The sequence below is a fragment of the Elephantulus edwardii genome, unplaced genomic scaffold (assembly GCF_000299155.1).
Source record: "Elephantulus edwardii isolate Elephantulus edwardi_28Jun2011 unplaced genomic scaffold, EleEdw1.0 scaffold00293, whole genome shotgun sequence".
Taxonomy (NCBI): Eukaryota; Metazoa; Chordata; class Mammalia; order Macroscelidea; family Macroscelididae; genus Elephantulus; species Elephantulus edwardii.
This window is the reverse complement of record NW_006400043.1, coordinates 1,822,352-1,829,817: the sequence shown is the minus strand read 5'-3', so window position 1 is coordinate 1,829,817 and position 7,466 is coordinate 1,822,352.

Genomic DNA, 7,466 nt, shown 5'->3' with positions numbered 1-7,466 from the left:
AATCCAATTTGTTTAGAAACAAAATCTTAAAATCATCCAAAATGAGATGGGGGAAAGAAGTAGCCTATTTTTTAAAATTTTTCTTTCATAATCCTCTACTTGTCAGTTTCCTTGGAAGAAATCGATCTCTTTAAAATTGGTTTTATAGACAATGTACAATAATCTTTTTGTTCTTTGAAATCCAAGCATTAAAAATGCCTTTCCCTAAAACTTCATTTGCTTTAATCCCCATATCTTGACAGCAAATATTCTTTTGTTCACTAGAAAATTCCCCAAAGATTCTTTAATAAATGCATCATTTCTTTACTTTGAAAGTTGATTGTCTATTATAATGCAAATGTGTTTGGAGGAGGTAACACCCTGAGTCAATAATTTGTTAATTATTCCATTTATCTATTCATTTCTTCAAGGAACTTTTATTAATTCACTTTTCTACTCTAGACATTATTTTAAAAATGCAGATACAGAAATGAACAAGAGATTCAAATGCCAACCTTTCTTGAGTTCAGATAGTTTGAATAACTAAAGATCCAAGAGTAGACTTAGACAAATAAGACCGTTAAGAGAACTAAAAGAAGCATAAAATGAGAAAAGTATGCAATCAGAGGATTATTGTTACTAGTTGTCATCAAGACAGCTAGAATCATGTCAAGTTTACATGCAATACAAAGCAACGAGGATAGTTTTTCACTATTGTCACTTTTTTTGGTATGTTTGAGTCCACTGTTGAAGCTATTGTTTTGGTAGATCTTACAAAGAGTTTGTCTCATTTTTCTGCTGACTCTCTAAGAAACATAATACCATATTCTAGCAACTAGCCTCTTCTGATAACTTTTCAAAAGCAATAATAGTTCTAGCTGTTGTTTCTTCTAATGAGCTTTCTGGTTTTACTTCTTCTAAGATTAATGTGTTCATTATTTTGGCAGTAGATGGGTCATTCAAACTAAAGGCTAAAATCTACCTAAAAACTTTCAGATTTGGACATGCTTGAGGTAACAGTCTTAGATTTGTTACCACAAGACATTCAAAATCAATCTTTGAGACAATTATTGAAATGAAAAAAGCAGATTTATTACACATAATGTACAGGAGACAGGAGGTAAGGATTTCCTAAATCTGTCTCAGGAAAAAATAAATTTTGTATGACTATTTGCAGGTTAGTTTAAAGGCATAGGAAAAGGCTCATGTTTATTTAGCACTTGAAGAGGGAAAAACAAGGTAGTGCTAATTGTTGCACTGTTAATTATTGCATTTATCCATTCATTTCTTCAAGGAACTTTTATTAATCCAATTTTCTATTCTAGACATTAAAAATGCAGATATATAAATGAACGAGAGATTCAAATGCCAACCTTTCTTGAGTTTAGATTATCTCAGAAAAGGAGATACTCTAAACAGGACATGTTAATATAGGCTTTAAAGATGGAGTCTATCTGATTAGATGTTTAGTTATCCTGGGATAGGTACTGCAGCTTTTCTATTTATGTTTTCTCTCTAGAAGGTTATATTGTGACTATCCTTTTTAAACTCTACATAACATGGTGCTTGAAAGCTCTTCAGAGAACTCAAAATAGGAATTGTTAGCAAAGTTAAAGGTCATTATGAAGGAACAGCTCAGTTGCCTGTATTAGCTGAATTCCAAGCTTTTTATGTTGGATGCGATTCTGAGTCTTATGATGAAGGAACACCTGGGGATGTCTGTATTAGCTGCATGTTGGCCTTATTGAACTGAACAGTCTTGAAGGAAAAATATCTTGCTAGGAAAGAAAAGTCGTTTTATTCCGAACATCGTGTAAAGAAAACCAAAATACAGAAAAAGTCTGTGATAAAGAGCAAACCTAGCAGTATCTAGTCAAGGTTCCTCCCTCCTTTTCATTGCCACTGGAAGGGTCATCTTTGATATAAAGTCAGAAGGTCTTATGTATTGTTACCAGAAAGGGAGTACATCTCACCTGTAGATTGCAGGGTGGAGAGGCAAGTATTAACAAAGGGCTTCAGCAAGGTAAGAAAATCTCTTTCAATTGTTCTAGACCAAGAGAACATTTTTTCGTTTAAAAATATTTTTTTAAAAAAATATCATTTTCAACCTATTTTAGGGTAAAAAGTTAGATTTCTTTTTCTTTCTTGTCTATTGAGGACTGCATTTTAGTCTTCTAATCACTGAATGACAGCAACCTAATAGCTAATGAAATAAAGATTTACCAGTTTCATAGCATGTCAACAATTTTTTATATGTTTGAGTCCTTTGTTATGAAGATTATGTCAATTGGGGTATTTAAAGTGAATGAAAGCATTCTAAAGAGGCTTTCTTTTTTTAAGACACAAACAGGACAAAGAAAGAAAAAAAAAACCCAAAAACCTAAAAACCAAAACACTTCAAACCCACCAAAAACTAAACAAACAAAAAGAAAAAAAAAAATCAAACAAAATAAACATTAAAGAAGTGGGTGAAACACATCAACAGTGTCCCCAGTGGTATTTTCCACCAAATCATGGCTATGATTTTTCTACATAGGATACTGAACACCACTGTAGTAGAGCTAGCCTATGACATAAAGATTATGATTGAGATACATATACAATATCAAAGTTAAAGTTTATAGGATTGGTTTTGGTACTTCCATCTCCATCTTATGAGGAAAATGCCAATTTAGGGGACATGTCCAGACAGGTAATTGTTTCTGCTTAAGACAGTCTACAAGCTGTAGCTACAATAACCCTTTCCCTTACAGCAAAGCCACAGGTTAATGCAAGGATTTGGAAGAAACACAAATGAGGTTTGATCTATGTTTAAGAGATGATATATTCTAGACATCTGTAAGCCAAGTGCTTCAAATTTTAAGCTCTATTGTAAGATCTAAATAATTTTATCTGCCTGTCTGTGAGTTATACGCTCTTCTACAACTTTGCTTCAATGTGTCTAGAAAGTGATGTTTTTAAAATCTTACTCTTTTACAATTCTATAAAATATGTAAATGTAAGAAAACCATTGGGTCTCTGTAATGTCATTACTATATTGTTGTAGTTGTTGTTATGTGCCATCAAGTTGCTTGCGACTCATAGCGACCCTATGTACAAGAGCCCTAAATGCCGTTCTATCCTGTGCCAACCTCGCCATCTCAAACACACTCATTCCCACCACTCTACTCACAGAATCGATCTGTCTCATTGAGAGTCCTCCTCTCCTGCACTGGCCCTCCACTCTCCCAAACATGATGTCCCTCTCCAAGGACCAGTCCTTCCTTGCAACATGCCCAAAGTATGTCAGATGAAGCTTCAGAATCCTTGACTCCAAGGTGCAGTTCAGCTTCACCTTCTCCAGGACAAATCTGTTTGCTCTCCTAACAGTCCATGGTATATTCAACACTCTTCTCCAGTACCACAGCTCAAAGGCATCAATTCTCTTTCGATCATCCCTATTCACTGTCCAGCTCTCCGATGCATTGCACATAATTGAGAAGACTATAGCCTGTATCAGGCACACCTTAGTCTCCAGCCTGATGTGGTTGCTTTTCAGTACTCTTGAGAGGTCCCTCACAGCTGACTTTCCCAATGCAATCCATCTCCTGATATCCTGGCTGCTGTTACCAAGAGTGTTAACTGTGGAACCAAGGAAACTAAAATTCTTAACTATCTCAATCTCTTCACCATCCATCCTGATGCTGCCAATTGGCCCAATGGTGAGAATCTTTGTTTTCTTGATGTTGAGCTTCAATCCATATTGAAGACTGCAGTCCTTGACCTTCTGCATCAAGCGCTTCAGATCCTCTTCAGTTTCAGCAAGCAGGGTTGTGTCAACCACATAAAGAAGGTTGTTGATGATTCTTCCACCAATACTGATTCCACATTCCTCCTTGTACAGCCTAGCATCTCAGATGATTTGTTTTGCATACAGATTGAAAAGGTATGGAGACAAAATACATCCCTGATGGACCCCTTTCTTGATTTTTGAACCTTCCAGTGTTGGTCCAAGTATAGGTTTCACATTAACACAATCAAATGTTATGGGATTCCCATTCTTCTCAGAGTCAGTCATAGCTTGTTGTGATCCACACAGTCAAAAGCCTTTGCATAGTCAATGAAACACAGATAGACATTCTTCCGGTATTCTCTGCTTTTTGTCAAGATCCATCTAACATTAGCTTTAATATCCCTACTATATTACAGAGCTGTATTTCTGAATATGCCTTAAAGGAAATATGATTTCCTTAAAAATGTGGGCATATCCTTCTCTAACATATTCTTTATAATTTTATATTGGTCTGGAGACGAAAGATTGTTTTATCCAGGCCATGATCTTCAAAATTATTTTGTATGCCTAAGAAAGTGAGACAATAAATAAGGATGACAGAAGAAAAACCGATGCTTTTGAGCTGTGGTGCTGGAGAAGAGTATTAAACATACCATGGGCTGCCAATAGAACAAACAATTCTGTTTTGGAGAGGGTGAAGCCAAATTGCTCCTTGGAGCAAGAATTTCGAAGCTCCATCTGATATCCTTTGGCATGTTGCAAGGAGGGACAAGTCCTTGGAGAAAGACATCATGCTTGGAAAGGTTGAGGGACAGCGAAGGAAAGGAAGATACAGGATGAGATGGATCCACGCAATGACTGGGGTAATGAGGGTAGATATGCCTGTGACAATGAAACTGTCTTAGGACAGGCAGGGTTCAGAGTTATGGAACATAGGGTCATTATGATCACAGGCAAATCAGTGTCACATAACCACCACAACTCCACTTGTTCTGAGTAAAGAGGGCATTTAAGGACAGCAGGATTCAGTTCTCTTATATTCCAATTGTTCCTATTATGGAAAAGTTGTGCTTTTTACTTTGAAATTCAGAAAACCTTTTGGTTGTGCAGGTAAGCATTTTTCTAAAACATATCTTCCCTTGAGATGCTTGCAAATACTGCATCTGTTGTAGAACACACAGCAGACAGAACTGTGTGCTCTAATTAGAGAGGAAAATTACCTGAAATGTATCAGTGGATCACAAAGAGTGGTTGGAAGAAAACTGTAGTGCTATAAAAGAATTAATTTTATAACAATGGTGTGTCCGTAATAGTTAAATCAATTCAGGTCTTTCTCTTCCATGGCAATAAATTAACTGGAGGTGAATGGCAAGATGTTTGAACTTTTTAGTAAGCAAAAAGTATAAAAACTAATCTGTATCACCCAAGTTTGCAAAATTTAGCTATGATTAAAGTTTAGCATACATTTTCAAGAGAATTTTCTTTCCTTTCTGCTTTTAATAAATTCTAAATGCTGCAGCAGCATAGCTTTTTCATTGCTACATTTTGGAAACACGGTTTTCCAGCAGGAAGTGGGGTATATTCACAAGTCTGTAAACCTTAAAAAGAACCAAACCAAACAAACAAAAAAAGCACCCCAACAACAACAAAAAGAAACTGTTGAAAAATAAAGTTGACCAAACTTTGTTTTATCTTGCTGCAAAGGTTAGTTTAAATTTGAAGCTAAGAGTAGCTTCTTTCCTATTTGATCTGCAGGAACTGATGCATACCTAATAGAAAGACTATTTTAAGCACAAAGGTTAAACATTGTTGCTTTTTGACAAAGGTTAAATGCCTATTTACCAAAGTTAATGACTTAATAGTGTTTTGAATACCATTCTTTTTATAAAGGTTAATGCCATATTTTTGATTCTTGTTTCCTTTCTTAAAAGGATGTACTCATTAGGATCCAATTATCTAATTGTTAATTTGTTTTCATCCTATTTGAAGTTCTTTATCCAGAGAATTATCTAGTTTTGATTACAAGAATTTTTTTCAGAAGTCTAAAGAAAAAAAATATTTGCAGAGAAAAATACTACTAGAGAATTTTTACTTTGGAAGAATGAAAAAAGAGAGAAGTAAAAATTTTTATTAAATTATCCATAACAGATAAATTATTTATGGTAAAATCCTATATTTATAAAGGGTATATTTGAGATCAGTCTCCCAATTTCTGTTCTTTGTAAAGCAATAAATTTGTTTATGCAATAAAATATATGATTACTGTGCTTTTACTATTTATAAATTTGGATATATTTAAAACATAATTACTATATGAGAAGGCAAATAATCAATGCTGCAATTGCAATTTTTCATTAGTATTATCTGCTAATTTATTACATAGGTCAGTAAGTATAAACAATGATACAATGTATCATACATCCTTTTTTATGTTGTTATGTATTAAAAAATCAGAACTGGTCCTCCAGTGGGTTTTCAGAAACACTTAATCCCACAGAAGGCGATTATATATCTTTTTCCTTATAAGTTATTTATCAAAAATTAAATTTACAATTCAGATATGTTAAAATGGTGTGTAAATGATGGAAAGACAGCATCTAAGCTCCATTAACTTTACAAAGTTAATTCCAGTGAGGTAAGAAACGCCTCTTCCTGCTCCCTCTGCTCCACACCTTCTAACAATTTCAATGTGCAGATCTCAACAAATTGTGGCTGACTCTGAGAAGAATGGGAATCCCAGAACATTTGATTGTACATATGCAAAACCTATACTTGAAACAAGAGGCAGTCATTAGAAAGGTGGAAGGAGACAATGCATAGTTCAAAATAGTGAAGGGTGTCCACCAGAGATGGATTCTGTCTCCACACATCTACAATCTGAACGCAGAATAGATCATCCAGGATGCTGGCTGTAGGAGGAAGAACGTGGCATCAGGATGGGAGGAAGATTCATCAACAACCTGCATTATGCAGATGACACAGCCCTGTTTGCTGAACTGAGGAGGACCTGAAGCGCTTGATGCAGAAGGTCAAGGACTGCAGCCTTCAATATGGATTGTCACCACTGGGCCAATTGGCAGCATCAGTATGGATGGTGAAGAGTTTGAGATTGTTAACAGGTTTAGTTTGCTTGGCTCTACAATCAACACTCTTGGTAACAGCAGCCAGGAAATCAAGAGACGAATTGCAATGGGCAAGTCAGCTGTCGGGGACCTCTCCAGAGTACCGAAGAGCAACGGCGTCAGGCGGGGGACTAAGGTGAGCCTGATCCAGGCCAATGTCTTCGCAATTGCATGTTATGCATCAGAGATCTGAAGTGACTAGGGATGATAGAAAGAGAATTAATGCCTTTGAGCTGTGGTGCTGGAGAAGAGTGTTGAATATAGTACGGATTGCTAGAAGAACAAACGGGTTTCTCCCGGAGAGGGTGAAAACGGTCTGCTCTTTAGAGTCAAGGATTCTGAAGATTCATCTGACATATTTGAGGCATGTGGCAAGGAGGGACCAGTCCTTGGAGAGGGACATAATGCTTGGGAGTGTGGAGGGATAGTGCAAGAGAGGAAGAAGACCCTTGACGGGATGGATTGATTCAGTAATTGGGGTATTGGAAGGAGGTGTATCAGAAACATGTTGACACAAGGATAGAGCATGGTTTAAGGCTCTAGTACATAGGGTCGCTATGAGTCGCATGTGACTCAACAGTACATACAACAAC